At 35.1% G+C, this 16,509-nt stretch overlaps 1 long non-coding RNA gene across 1 annotated transcript in view; it reads right to left on the reverse strand.

Annotated features, from left to right (window-relative positions):
* LOC112914256 (uncharacterized) overlaps positions 1-16,509 on the reverse strand; it is a 244,545-nt gene that overhangs the window by 153,093 nt on the left and 74,943 nt on the right. Inside the window, exon 4 of the long non-coding RNA XR_011996777.1 lies at positions 4,815-4,911. This is a non-coding gene — a long non-coding RNA (uncharacterized lncRNA). The remainder of the gene's footprint in view (positions 1-4,814; positions 4,912-16,509) is intronic.

Here is a 16,509-nt window from a genome sequence, read left to right on the forward strand (position 1 = left end):
CCTCAAAGTATCATTTCTGTACAATTCTGGGATTTAGTTATATATATTTTGTTTTGTAAGAACTGTTATTCCCAAACACTGTACCAATGGCCTTTCCTTCAAGTTGCAGAGTTTGCAAGCAGTGAGGAACCAACAAGTGTTCATCCACTCTCTGTCACTTATCAAATAAGCTATTTGGTAGAAGAGACACAAATTGTAAGCTGTGCAGTGAAATTACCTTTCTGTGATAAGTTTTTAAGGATAATTAATTTTAGGTGGCTGTCAAATATACTATGCAAACCAGTGGATTGTGAAGTAGCTATGGAGGGCCAAGTTTTTTTTTCTCCTAATAATGCACTGAAAACCTTACCTTTTAAATATATTCCTTGATTAACACAAATTATATCTGCAGCATAACAACTATTTTCCAAAAACAAACAATTTTCATGGAGGGAATTCAAATCAGAAGTAAATGGATGGGTGTGAAATCCTTTCATTGCTACAATAATGAGATAATTTATGTAATACCTCAAGCATCAAAATCCTTTAATGGCTTTTTTGAAATATAAAAGACTGAAAAAATCAGTTATGCCTGTTCCCTCCTTCACTGAGTGTTTATTTGAAAAACTCCTTGTTCAGTTAATGTTCTCTTGAAAAATAATAGCAGCTTGGTCTGGGATGGAGAGACAAATTGTTTAGTGGTTTTCTTAGTGGTTTTCTTCTCAGAAATTTCTATTGTAGTTATGGGGGAAATGTTTTCTCAGCAATAAAGTTAATCCTCTTCCCCCACCTCCCCAGTTTTCTGATAATTGTTCATGATGTTATATTGTACTTCAAAATTTTAGTGCTACTTCAAATCTGCTGCTCAAACTTTCATCAGATTTTATTTTTTCTTCTTTTAAACTGACCGCTTCCTAAACCACCTCACCTCACCTCATCTCTTCTCACCTCTGAATATCCATGGCAGCCTTGTAGTGCAGAACTTCTCTAACAATTTGTGGTGAAGGACAAATTTCTTTTTTCTTTTTTATTATTTTTTATTTTTTTGAAGGACAAATTTCTAAATCTGAACTCCTTATTCCTATAATAATTTGCTCACAGACTAGAAACAAAGAGCTTGAAGACTAGGGTTCATGGGCCACACTTGGGGGTGTTCTGGGATCCTGTTCACCATCTCTGCCCATCCCCATACCATCCTGGATATTTTCCCAAAATATCGCTTTCTGAAATGAAATCTCTACTCATAATCCTGGAGCTCAACATTCTGCAACATCTGACAGCATTCGGTCTGTGTCCTAGCACATATCTCAGCCTCCTCTATGGTTCTCTCTCTTTGTTGGAAAGTAATTCCTCAGCATCTAACTAAAAAGCAACCTTTGCTCACTACACTTGGCTGTATTGATATCCAGATTGCCTAGAACATACTGAGCCACAAGCATTGCTCTCTAATTGCCTTATTTTTTCAGATGGATTACTTATTTTAATTAATGAGTAACTAATGAATTTGGTTGGCAAGAAACATGGAATATTTTTAGTCAAGGGTGGGGGGGGGGCAGGGAGCAAGCCATCATGGGTACAAGGGACAGGGGTTGTAGTATAAGGGGGGACATGAGTGCCAAGAATTTTTAACTCTGGGTGTTTAGGACTGCATAAGTGATAGTCTTAGGGGAGAATTTACCCCTGATTTAAAGAGGTGTGTGTGTATGTGTGTGTGTGTGTGTGCGCACGCACTTGTGCACAGAGAAAGGCATTTATGGAGAAGAGGAGATTTATGGAGAATTATACAAAGATACAATTTTTGCATAATCTTTTCTTATCTGAATTTTTTATTGAGAAAATTACAGATTCATATCTAGATGTAAGCATTAACACAGAGAGATCCCATATACCCTTTATGTAGCTTCCCTCATCGGTTGTATCTCACAGAGCTACACTCCAGTATTACAATCAAGATATTGGCATTGATTCAAACCACTAATTTTCAGATTTCCCTGGTTTAATGTGTACTCATTTTTGTGTATGTGTCTCTGCAAGTTTATCAAATATGTAGGTTTGTGTATCCATGGTCTTAATCAAGATATAGAACAGTTCCATCAGCACAAGGACCTGCCCTGTTGCCCCTTTGGAGCCACCCTCTCTCCATTCCTTCAGCCTTACCCTGGCAGCCGCTCATCCTCCATTCCTAAATTTTTTCATTTCAAAAATGTCACATAAATGGGAGCATACAGCATGCAACCTCTCAAGATTGGCTTTTTCACTTAGCTTAAGTCTCTAGAGATTTATCCCAGTTGTACACGTGAATAGTTCCTTTTTATTGCTGAGTAGTATTTCATGTTATGGATGCATCAGTTTATTTAACCATCCACCTACTGAAGGACATCTGGGCTGATTCCAGTTGGGTTGCTACAAATAAAACTGCTACAAGCATTCAGAAACAGGTCTTTTTTTTAACGTAAGTTTTATTTCTTTGGGATAAATACCCAAGAGTGTGATTGCTGGGTCTTTTGATAGCTGATTTGATAGTTTTATTTAATCTTTTAAACTTATTGTTTAAAATTGTTTTCCTACTCCACATTTTTGTATTATGATGAAAAGTACAGTTGCTTGATCAGTTATGGCTCTGGTATTAATACCTGAATAAAACCATCTTTTTAAAGTCTTTTTGTCTTGTTTAAAATAATCTTAAAACTCATATCTCATTTTATACTTACAGCACGTCTATAAGCTCAGCGGCAATTTATAGGAAACCAAGACACAGAGGTGTTAAGTAACTTGGGCCATATAGAGAATTAATAGCATGGTCTGAAGCAAATCCCAAGGCCCCTAAAACAGAATTTTTTAAACTATATGTGGTGACACATTAATGGATCATGAAATCAACTCAGTCAGTCACAACCAGAATGTTTTTATAAAGAGACTAGACTAGAATATAAAATATCTTAGTGCATTGCACATAGTAAGAATATATATTGTGCAATTTATATATAAATTTATTTATAAATTGGATGATAGTTAAAAATAATGTCCTTATAGCTTAATTTTTTCCATTAACCCCCCATATAATTAACTTATATTTTCCCTTGTGCCTACCAAGGACATACAAAAATCCAACTAGTCTAGAAATTTAACTAAAAATTCTTGGTTAATATTGGTGTGAAGGAAGGCTTGAAAGCAAATCTCTTATCTCTCTAGGAATTTGTCAAAATGTTTTTGTCACTTTATGGAACTTTATTTTCTTCATTACCTGAGGCAAACCTCATATACAAACATTCCTGGGCTACAGGGAAAAAGGGAACACTCCTAATTCACTTGATAAAATTAACTTTGATAATAAAACCTTACAAAAGCAGTACAAAAAGTTAGAAGTGAGAGGACTGCCCTGAGGCCACACATTTAGAAACAGCTGGAGCCAAGACCCAACTCCAAATTTTCTGACACCTAATAATATGCTTTCCCCGAAATCTTACCCTGATTTTCTGTAGGGTATTTTCAAAGTAGCATATGGTGTTTAGGCTCATTCTGTTATGGACAGTCTGTATATGCCAGGGCTTTCATACAGAGGTTATTGAAGCTGCAACAAGAAGGATGGGAAAGAAAGACTGTTTGCAGATACTAGACGGGCTGTGATATAGGAAAGAGAGAGAGCATTTCTGTCTTACAACACAAGGTAGAACTAGGATAGGATTTTGGCATTTAGAATGATGGAAACTTCTTCATCTCAAGGAAAATATATCTAGGTAAGCTGCCCAGGAACAAAATAACTGCCTAGCATGGTCTTGAACTATCTAAATAAAGAAGGGCTCATTAACCCACCAGAAAACTATCTATCCCAGCTACTGGAGACAAATTCTTCAATTGGACCAAATGTTCTCTAAGGTCTTTTTCCAAATCCAAGCTCCTAGGAATCTATTGCTAAATGACTTTCTCCCCTGTTAGTCATTTATCTCTGCAAATCCTACCCACGCACCATATTTCCTTGCAATCTGTTTAGAATTAAAGAAATGATTTCTAATTGAAACCTTAACTACCATGATTTTATTTCCAGTAGATATAATTTATCAAAAAACCGAGCTTAAGGGATATGCATTTTTTTCTCTTAGTTTTTTGAATTGGGTCATAAATCAATTAACTCATATTGTGGAGTAGAACAGAACAGGATGAAATGTGAAATGCAGTGTTTATCAATGTGAAATGGAGACTTGCCTGATCATAATCCTCTAGAAGTAGGTAGGGATAGATATTACTCAATTGGAAATTCTGACAGAGAGAGGAAAAGTGATTTACTCAAGATCACGGAGCTAATAAGTGATCACACAGCTAAGATACGGTCACAAAGCTAACAAGTCCTGCACTTGCTAATGCTCTTTGATGACTCCTTGAATAAATATTAAACTTATCCATGGAAGAATATGCTTGAAGGGAAACTTCTGACTTCTAACAAGAGAATTTTCAGGGGATTATAAGTCCAGTTGTGAGTTATTATTTACACAATAAAACTCATTATCCCCTACTTTGCTTACTAATGTGTTATTTAAAAAATAGATTTTGCCTCCTTCCATGGATTTCTTTTCCTCAGGAATAAAAAGGAGGTTCCTTTATAGATAGACAATTCTATTCTGAAAGCATGACATTCTAAATCATAAGATTTTACCTCTTGATCTTACATTTCCACCACCTCTACAAAAGATATTGAAGTTCATGTCAAGTACCATCAGGAAAAAAATGTGAGTAAAACTAAGATCTTAAAGTAGTAATTTAATAACTCCCTTTTTATACTGTAGTGTCAAGTAGACAATACTTATATTTCTTGTGCTCTCACATGATTTCCACTTTACCTTACTGTATTTGAGATTAAGGTCCTGTCCACTGCACCAGAGAAGAGTGGATGTTGGCTCCAATGTCTGACAGGTGTTATTCATGACATCTCTGGGCCTACAGTAATAAGAGGTTGGTTAGCTTGTGATTTGGAAAATTCTAGAGATTTGGTTTGAACAGTCATGGGATAGAGATGAAGAAGGTTGGTAATGTGAAAGTGGCTGCTGTACCTAAGGGAATGATCTAATTGAGAATGGGCTGGACAGGTTATGATGAGAACTATATTTTCTTTTCTTTGATGGACTTCTCATTCTGCTTGCTGAATGGCCCCTTGGACATTTAAAAATATGCACAAATGAAGAGGAAGATGGGAAGAAGGAGGAGCCAACCTGAACATCAAACCTGCTACTACTGTTGTGTGAGCTTGACTCTCTAGTAAACTAACTGCTGTTTTGCAGGTCTGGGTCTTTGCAGATTCCTTGCAACCCTACAGAGCATGCGGAGCAATTTTCAGAAATTGTTCTTTAGGGCTTAAGTTGGTGAGAGGTTTAAGAGATCCTACATGTTGCTAGCAATCTAAGAAGCTACTAAGACAGATTTTAATTGGCATAGTTTACTGGGAACTGAGTTCAAGAGATCATTGTTGAGGGGACTTTGATCTTACGTTTGCAGCAAGTATTTACACTAGAACTATAAGAAGAGTGGGTTTTACTTGTCGAGGTGGAGAGGTAGCTTAGCTCTTCTGCTCTTCTTGCCTCTCCAAGTGAAGTTCTACCAGCAATTTCCTGGTCTCACTCTTTAGAGGCAGAATATTGGTGATTAAAGAAAGAGTGAAAGTAGATACTTATATTAAATTCTTTGTCTTTACCCAGAAATTTTATGTAATTTCTAAAAGTTCCATTTAATTTTTAAACATTCTTGATGATTTTTGTCATCTCTTCTGTTTTATTCTATTGTTACTTATTAAAAATTGCAATTTTAAAATTTGTAGATTCACATACAGTTGTGAGAAATAATACAGGGAGACACCTAGTTTCCTGCAATGATAACATCTTGCATAATTATAGCACAATAACATAACAGGATATTGACATTGATATTGTCAAGGTATAGAACATTTCCATCACCACAAGGATCACTCATGTTGCCCTTTTCATAGCCACACTAACTTCCTTACCATCTAATTTCCCACTTGTCCCCTGGAAAACACTACTCTGTTCCCCATTTCTTTCATATTGTCATTTTTGAGAATTTTACATAAATAGAATCATACATTATGTAACCTTGTAGATTGCCTTTTTCACTTTATAATTCTGAGAATTTAACCAGGTTGTTGTATGTATCAGCAGTTCATTTGTTTTTATTACTGAGTAGTATTCCATGATATGGATATACCACAGTTTATCTACCCATTTACCTGTAGAAAGACATCTAGGCTTAATCTAGGTTTTGGCTAGCCTGAATAAATCTACCATGGACATTTATGGGCAAGCTTTTCTATGAGCACAGGTTGTGTCTTCTATTTATTTTTTTGTCAGTATTGCTATATAAGTTTGTCAATTTTACTGATATTTTCAAGCTCTTTGATACATTTATTTACTACTTTTCTGTTTTCAATTTCAGTGATTTCTGCTTTTCCTTTAAATTTTTCTTTCTTCTACTTGCTTTCCTTTTTTCTAGTTTCTTGATATGGGAATTTAAAGAATTGATTTGAGACTTTTGTTCTTTTCAATATCTTTACTTAGTGCTATAAATTTTCTTTTAAAGACTGCATTAGCTATGTCATCCATATTTTGATATGTTGTATTTTCATTTTCCTGCAATGTAACTTTAAAAATATTCCTTTGAGACTTCTTCTTTTACCCACGGATTATTTAGAAATGTGTTGATCAGTTTCCAAGTGCTTGGAGATTTTCTTATCTGTTACTGATTTCTAGATTGATTGCATTGTGGGTGGAGAACACACTCTGTATAATTTCGGTCATTTTAAGTTTGTTGGTGTTTTTTATAGCCCTAGGACATGATCTATATTGTATATATATGTAGTCTATATTAACCTATGTTCTGTGAGCACTTGAAGGTATATATTTTGCTGTTGTTGGCTGTAATATTCTATAAATTTTGATTAGATTGTGTAGGATGATAATGTTGTGAGGTTCTATATCCTTGCTGATTTCTGTCTAATTGTTATATTAATTGTTTTGAGGGAATATTGAAGTCTTCTACTATAATTATGGATTATCACTTCATTGTATACTTCTATAGCTGTATCTTTCATACTCATCATAACTTATTCATTCCATAGCTAGAAATATGTATTCCCACTTCCCATCACTCCTTTTTGCCCATCTCCTCATTCTTCCACCCTCTGGCAATCACCAGTTTGTTATATGTATTTATGGGCCTATTTGTACTTTTTTGTTTGCTTGTTTTGTTTTGTAGATTCCACATATAAGTGAAATCATATGGCATTTGTCTTCCTCTGACTTATCTTACCATAATACTTTCTAGGTCCATCCATATTGTAGCAAATGGCAAGATCTCATTCTTTTTTATGACTAAGTAATATTACATTATATTTATACCACACCTTCTTTATCCATTCATCTGTCAATGGACATTGAGGTTGCTTCTACATCCTAGGAGGTCAGCATTACTCTGATATCAAAACCAGACAAAGACACTACAAAAATAGAAAACTATAGGCCAATATCCCTAATGAAAATAGGTGCAAAAATCCTCAACAAAATATTACCAAACCACATTCAACAATACATTAGAAGGATCATTTACCACCATCAAGTGGGATTTATTCCAAGGATGCAAGGATGGTTCAATATCTGCAAATCAATCAATGTGATACAACACATTAACGAAAAGAAGGATAAAAATCATGTCAATATATGCAGAAAAACCATTTGACCCAAATTCAACCTTGATTAATGACAAAACCTTCAACAAAGTGGGTTTTAATGGAATATACTTCAACATAATAAAGGCTTGTATTACAAACCCATGACTAACATCATCCTTGATGGGGAAAAACCATGAAATTAAAAAAAATATTTATTTATTTGAGAGAGAGAGATAGCAAGAGAGAGAACAAGTGAAAGGCAGGAAGGGGGAGACACAGACTTGAACTCAGGACCTCAGGATCATGGCCTGAGCTGAAGGCAGATGCCTAACCAACTGAGCCACCCAGGTGTCCCAAACATGAGATTTTTTTTTTTTTTTTTTACTAAGATCGGGAAAAAGACAAGGGTGTCCACTATTGCCATGTTTATTCAGCATAGTTTTGGAAGTTTTAGCCATAGTAGTCAGATAAGAAAATGAAGTAAGAGGCATCCAAATTGGCTGTCACTATTTGCAGATGACATGATAGTATGCATAGAAAACCTTAAAGGCTCCACCAAAAAACTGTTAGTGAATTCAATAAAGTTGTAGGATACAAAACTAATGTACAAAAATCTGTTACATTCCTATACCCCAATAATGAAGTGGCAGAAAGAGAAATTAAGAAAACAATTCCATTTACAATTGCACCAAAAAGAATAAAATATTTAGGAATAAGTTAAAACAAGATAAGATCTGTAGTCTAAAACTGTAAGACAATGAAGAAAGAAATTCAAGATGATGAAAACAAATGGAAATATATGCCATGCACATGGATTGGAAGAATAATATTGTTAAAATATGCATACTACCCAAAGCAATCTACAGATTTAGGGCAATCCCTATCAAAATGCCAATGGCATTTTGAACCCCTAATCCTAAAATTTGTGTGGAATCACAAAAGACCCCAAATAGCCAAAGCAATCTTGAGAAAAAACAAAGTTGGAAGTATCACAATCCCAGATTTCAAGATATACTACAAAGCTATAATAATCACAACACATTGGCACAAAAATATACACATAGATAATATAACAGAATAGAGACCCAATATATAAACTCAGTAATAAGTATTTAAACCATTTAAATTAAAAAAAAATAAACCATTTAAATTTATAGTAATTACTATAGATAATTTTTACAACTGGCATATACACATTTAAAATTTTTAGGTCTTCTTAATGGACTGAACTCTTTGATCATAGCATGTCCCTCTCCATCTTTGCTCTGATGTCTGCTTTATCTGATCTAATAAAGCTATTTCTCCTTTCCTTGATTAATGTTTGTATAATATATATCCTCCCACCTTTAGTTTCAACCTGACTATATTATTATATTTGAAATTTCATGTAGATAGCATATAAATGAGTCATGTTTTTAAATCCACTCTGCCAATTTCTGTCTTTTAATGGGTGTATTTAGAGAATTTATATTATATGTAATTATTATGTTATGGTTTATTTATAATTTATTTTAAAATATTTTATTTATTTATCTATGAGAGACATGGAGAGAGAGGCAGAGACACAGGCAGAGGGAGAAGTAGGCTTCCTGCAAGGAGCCCAATATGGGACTCGATCCCGGATCCTGGGATCATGCCCTGAGCCAAAGGCAGAGGCTGAACTGCTGAGCCACCCGGGCATCCTGATTTGTTTATCATTTTAATATTTTTTCTATTTTGGCATGCCTGGGTGGCTCAGTGGTTGAGTGTGTGCCTTTGGCTCAGGTCATGATCCCTAAATCCTGGGACTGAGTCCCACATGAGGCTTCCTGCAGGGAGCCTGCTTCTTCCTCTGCTTATGTCTCTGCCTCTCTCTGTGTGTCTCTCATGAATAAATAAATAATATCTTTGAAAAAATCAGTAGCATACATAAAAAATATTTTTTCTTTTATTTAATTTCTCTGCTTTATATCCCCCTCCTTCCTGTGGCTTATTTTTTTTCCTGTGGCTTATTTAAACATAATTCAAAATTATGGAATTTTGGAATTATCTATACTTTTTTTTTTGGTTTCTATTGATACCATAGGTGGGGTGGGGGTTGTTACTGGATAACTGAGATAAAAGCCCTGGATCCCTGCTTAGCCTTCTCTGACACTCTTAGTAGGGGTGTTTGGATATAATAGTAGTAGAAATGTAGAAGTCTAGGCTACCAAGTTGGCTTTTGCTGGCATGGTGGGAATGAGGCCATATTTTTTCCTGTTGTATTTGGCAGGAATAGCACAGTTATCAAAAAGTTTCTGTTGTGCTAGGCTTTCCTTTTATTGGCCTTTTTTTTGGCTTTTGTTGGAGTTCCCCACCACCCCAGCCCCATACTCACTGGCATCTCTGGGCGTTAGATTCTTTAGCTCTAAAACTGGGATATATGAAGCAAAAAGAAAACCCAGGGGGCTTACCATCATATCAATACTTGGTTCCAAGGTTCCTAGACTGTCTGATTCTAGACTTCTTCTTCATGATCTCATGTCTGTTTTATACAAGGACCAAGGTTTTAGCTGTCATTAGAAAAAGGGAATAGGGAAAAGTATGTCTGTTCCATCTTTTTGGAAGTCCGTTTTTATGTTTAAAAAATATACTCTTATATAATTACTTTATATATTATATTGTATTTGAAATTCTTGGAGGGCTAAATGTTTTTTTTTTCCCCTAGTAACTTTGACATGTTGCCATTTGTTTCCTTATGCTGGGTGATCCTGATTTGAGATGAGGCTAGGACTTACAATGAAGATGTGTATATCCTTAGAGAATTTTCCTTTGGTTCTACTAGATACCAAGTTATGCTACCTGGGATCACTTTAGCATTCACCTAATCTGTAATTTAATTTAGTTTAATTTAACCTCAGGTTCACCTCTTCCTCATTGCCTCTGCCTCAGGCTTAGTCTTCTGATCACAGTACCAATACAGGCATCTTTTCCTCTTATGTTTGTTTTATATACAAACCTATAAAACCTGCCTCTCTTCCTCCCATGTATCTAAGTGTGTGTGCACATGTGTATATTGATCGGTGCCGACTTTAGTTCACAGGTTCTTTTTAGAGGTTGAGAACCATTTTGCAGAATTTTCTTACTTTTTTTGAGCCTAGGAAGTCAATACAATTATGTTTTATGAGATCTAGTTCTTATGTCGAAAAAGAGTTTTACTGCCAGAAACTGAAGCTACATTTTTATACCTTCAAAACAAACAAACAAACAAACAAACAAACAAACAAACAATTCCAGTCACATTTATTCTCAAAAGGCCATTGAGAACATCTCATAACATTAGAGCTGCTTTTCCCAAACTATATTCTGTGGAAATTTAATATCATTGACATAAATTGTAATAGGTTTTCCTCAAAAAAAGTTTAAATGTTTCATGGTAAGAAAAATTTGGGTAAATCATGTACATTGTATCTTCTCCTCTTAGAAATACATAGTGTATATTATCATGTTAAAGGTTCTGAGAATTTGTGAAGTAAATGCAAAGTTAAAATTGTGATTAACCCTGCATTTCCCAAATTACTTGAATGTGGAATCTCACATCTTAATTAATTAATTAATTAGTATTTATTCACATCCCACATGACACTAGAGTTCTGTGAAACAGTTTGGTTAATGCTGATTTACAGTCTCTGGTTAGAAGCAGTGCATTTAGAATGAGAAGATCTCAGTTCTAGTCCTGGCTTTGTTGAGCTGTAGGACATTGGGTGAATGTATAACCAACTTGAAGTCATTTCTTTCTTTAGAAAGAGGTTGAAGGAAATGATTTCTAGAGTATTTTCAAGCTCTATAATTATCTTCTCTCAATCAACAGAGTTACCAATGCCTCCTCTATAGTATAAGGATGAGTGCCTTGGGATAGCATTGGAAATGTGTGTTTGCTGCCTTCCAGGTTTACAATGCTCCTCACCTTCCCAGCACTCCCCTCTAATGCTTTAACTATAGAGGACCTGCCTTTATTGGAATTTCTACTTCTTTTTGTGTCCAGGTTTAATATTTCTCCTTAGAGCTAGTTTTTGTTTTTTTCAATTACTATCGCAACCAATAATGTGAGTGTGATGGGAAGAACCCACATGTGATTATACCTTCCCTGCCTGTGTTCAATATATAGATTGACCTTGGGGATCCCTGGGTGGCTCAGTGGTTTGGCGCCTGCCTTTGGCCCAGGGTGTGATCCTGGAGTCCTGGGATCTAGTCCCACATCGAGCTCCCGGCATGGAGCCGGCTTCTCCCTCTGCCTGTGTCTCTGCCTCTCTCTCTCTCTCTCTCTCTGTCTGTCTATAATGAACAAATAAAATCTTAAAAAAAAAAAGATAGATTGACCTTGAGCAACAAGAGTTTGTTTAGTCCCTGGTCTATTTTTCTTTATTGTCTTAAAATGAAAAGTACACTCACTGACTCTGGAGGCAGAAGACTGAGTTTGAAGGCCAGTTGATGATCTTGGGTTCCCATTTTTGCCTTAGACTTTCAGTTTCCCCTCTTGAAAGCAATGGTGATGCTAATTGTTCCATCCATCTACATCACAGAGCTCCTATATAGTTCTGGGATGATAACAAATAGGGAACTGTCTGAGTACTGTACCACAAAGCTGTGCAAGTGGAAGGTATGTGAAAAGTGAATAATGAACTTTGTGATTGTGGTTTCTTGCAGTTTACAGAACAATAGGTTGAAACAATAATTATGGATATACATGCTGAGGCTATTTACAAAAAAGAAATCCAGGAGATAACTAAGTTAGAAAATTCAGTTCTAGCGGCACCTGGGTAGCTCAGTTGGCTGAGTGTTGGACTCAGGTTAAGATAGGGTCATGACTTTGGGGTCCTGGGATTGAGCTCAGTGGCAGGCTCCTGGCTTAGCAGGGAGTCTGCTCAAGATTCTCTCTTTCTCCTCCTCCCTCTGACCTTCCCTGCACACTTTCTATCTCAAATAAAAAATCTTAAAAAAATTAAATTCTTAGCTTTTCCCCTATCTTTCCTTTTCCTGCTGTCTTTGTATGTAATAAGGAAAAGCATAGGAAACTAAAAAAAAAAAAAATGCCACCAGGCTTTCCAGGTAAACAAAGATTAAAGAAAAGATAGGGCCAATATAGGGTAAGATATATTCATATGCCAAAATTTATTTTTAGTCAAAAATCCCCTTAGCCTTATTCAACTCAGAAAAATGAAAACTGATGACCTAGAAGTGAAAATTTGTATATCCTTTTACTTAGTCTCATAAGTCATTCTGTTCTAATTCCTTTGTGAATTCATGCAATACTTTGCCAATGAATTAATGAATAATATTCTTCTAAGTGGGTTCCTATGAGAATGGATTTTTGTGTGTATAGCTTATTAAATCTTTTTTAATATCTAGGATTTTACCATATTAATAAAAGTATCAAACATATGCCCTTGCAATGCAGAGGAAAAGTTATAAGATTATTATTTCAATATTCAATAATCTTTCTTGCAAAAGCACCATGCTACAAAATTTTTTCCTATAAAAACAGGAAGTGATATGAATCCACTCTATCAAGCTGGCTTGGTGGGCAAAGACCACCTTTAAAATTCTCATGATTGTCACTGTTTTCTGACATTCTCTCCATCTTAAGAAACAGGACTCGTGTAAAATAAAGAGAACTCACTCCAAAAGGACTGAGTCACAGCTTGGAACATTTCATGTTGATGTGATTTGAAATGATAGTTGAAAATCTGTGATTAATGGGGATGTAGAATAAAAGCCTGAGTAGACCTTGCACTGTGTGGTGCAGCTCAGCATCACTGCAGTACAGGGCACAAAGTATCAAGATGAAGATGGGCATGTCTTCTCTACCTCCCATGGCCAATTTCCCTTTTGGGCTCCCTGGTATGTAAGATTAATATTCCATGTTCTTTGAGGATGGAACTTTAGTACCAAATGTTTGATCAGAGAGTCATGCTAGAAAACACTAAGAAACATCTTCCTTCTGATTCAAACATCCCATTTTCTCTATTTGCTTACTGAATTCTCACTTAACCTTCTGAGTTTTGGCTTAGATGTCACCTATAATGAAAAGTAATTCTAGACCCTGTGGCCTGAGTCAGGTTCTCTTTTCTCTGTTCCTGGGCACCATATAGAACACTTATGCAAGGCTATCCAATTTCTCTTAGATTAACCTTTTTTTACTTTTCTCCTGAGTTCCCACTCAAATGCAATGAGTACTGCCTAGTAGTACTTTCTGCAGTGATGGAAATGTTCTAATCTATGCTGTCCAGTGTGGTAGCCACTAGTCACATATGGCTGTTAAGCACTCAAACTATGGCAAATGTGACTGAGAAGTGGTTTTAATTTTATTTCATTTTAACTACACTTATTTAAATCAACTAAAATTAGATTATAAAGTATAAAAATTCCATATATAAATTATAAATACTTTAAATTATTCATTAAAATTATTAAGATTTAAAAAAATTAAGATTTAAATTTAAATAGTCGGTGGCTTTTGGCTATCACATTGGACAGCACTGCAATAGCTATAAGCTTCTTGATGGCTGGGACTACATCATATTTACTTTTATATTTCCAGTACTGGAAGACTTTCTATTCCAACACTTTCTATGCACTTAAGAAATACCTGTTGACAATTGAATGAATGTCAGTGTTCTATTCTTATTTCACTTTTAGTTTGTCAGGCTCAGAAACCTGACACTGTAGGTGAAGTTCTGGCTTTATCATTTAGCACTTATTCAAGGGTGACTTAATTTCTTTGTGCCTCAGTTTCCTCATCTTTAAAATGAAGTATCAGTAGTATCTGCCTCATAGGGTTATATTGAGACTTAAATGAATTTATATACTTAATTTATTAATTAATAATTACATTAATTAGTCCTGAATACAATAGATGGCAGATATTGGAAGGTATAAAATAAGTAAATACAATGGCTTACTGTATTTTCTAAAGAAGTATTGAAGACACATATTTCCTTACCTTGATTTCCCTTTGTATATTTTATTCTTAAGTTACACAATTTAAAATGACTGTTCTGAGAAGTGGTTTCACATTCTATGTGAATGAATGTTCTACTATGTACTATCATATTGATTTTGCAGTGTTTTTTTTTTTATTAAAAGAAGGAGTAAGAGAAACAAAAAGAAGAAAATGAGGCAAAAAACACTACTTTGGTAGAAAGTTTTGAATTTTGTGTAAAATCATTTAAACTAAACACATTAGGGATCATATGTTATTTTGTTTGAGATTCTTAACCATCAAAAGGGCTAAAGAGGGAAGGGAAACCATAAAAGACTTTTAGCATTACAGAACAAACTGAGGGTTGCTGGAGGGGAGATAGGTGAGGGGATGTACTAAATAGGTGTTGGATATTAAGGAGAGCACTTGTGATGAGCAGTGGGTGTTATATGTAAATGATCAATCACTGAATTCTACTCTTGAAACCAATATTACACTATATGTCAAATAACTAGAATCTAAATAAAAACTTGAAACATGAAAAAAAAAAGAGCTGCTATTCTGATGTGTCTTATATAGGATTAACAGTGCCTTGATACAGCACAATAAACAATAGCAATAAAATGTAGAAACTTTATGCATTCATTTATTTTTTAAAGGGAGTAACTTCAGAATATAGACGCAGTGACAAATTTTAAGACAAGAACTTTACTATCATTTACAATATAAATTAAATTTAATGCAATTATAGCAAAATATATTTTTTAAAAAGATTTATTTATTTTGGAAAGAGAGAAAGTGTGAGTGAGTGAGTGCACATGTAAGGAAAGGGGTGGAGGGAGAGAGATAGAGAGAATGCTCAAGCAGACTCCCTATTGAGCGTGGATCCTGACACAGGGCTTGATCCCATGACTCTGAGATTATGACCTGAGAGGAAACTGACTGAGCCATCCAGGTGCTCCAGTAAAATGTGCCAGTAAAAGATGTCAGTAAGGATGCTGACAAGAAGGACTTTATCTTAGTCTTCCATTGCTGTTACTTTGAGCCAGCATGTTGTGAACCAGGCTGGATCTTTCTGCAATGACAAAATAAATCATACTTTTCTTTCTTAGTTTGACATCTTTTTCAATACACAGTTGATGAGTGAAATTAAAAAATGTCTTAACCCTGAAAATTATTTCCTTCTTCATATTCAGATAGTTTTTTTGATTTATTAATATGTCTATCTTTATTTGGGGAAGGAGAATCAGATGGTGGCTCTTGGCTTTGGAAACTCAGGCTGTGTCCTCCATTTTGAGGGATTCTTTGGATATTACTATCTACTTTTTAGGGTAAGAAAACTAAGTCTTAGAGAGATGCGATTTGCCCAAAGCCACATGGGTTATAGTAAATAATAGAATTGGAAGTAGATCCTAGGTTTTGTGACTGCTAGTTCTAGGAATTTCCAATGAGTGTTGAGCTTAGAAGATACTGGAAGAAAAAAAAGAAGAAATAAATGAAGGAACACCCATAAGTAGCTGCTACTTATTTCACTGGAATTAAGCCACTGATCCTTTCTTCAGACAAATGCACATAAAAGTATTTTGCTAACACATTTAGGTAACAATAGTCCCTGAAATTCACTGATGGACCATTATTTAAAAATAGTGTGGAAGAAATCTAGTTTCATTTTAGGGCATTATAAATAATGCCTCAAAATCTCTGCACACATAGTCATTGCTAGTCTGAAATATCTGGATACTGGAAAAGTATCCACTCTCATGGTTACTCTCATGGGATGAGGATAGATTCTTTTTTTGTAATTTAAGATTTTATTTATTTATGACACACACACACACACACACACACACACAGAGGCAGAGAAAAGGCAGAGGGAGAAGCAGGCTCCCTGCAGGGAATCGGATGTGGGACTCGATCCCAT

The sequence above is a fragment of the Vulpes vulpes genome, chromosome 1, assembly GCF_048418805.1.
Source record: "Vulpes vulpes isolate BD-2025 chromosome 1, VulVul3, whole genome shotgun sequence".
Lineage (NCBI taxonomy): Eukaryota > Metazoa > Chordata > Mammalia > Carnivora > Canidae > Vulpes > Vulpes vulpes.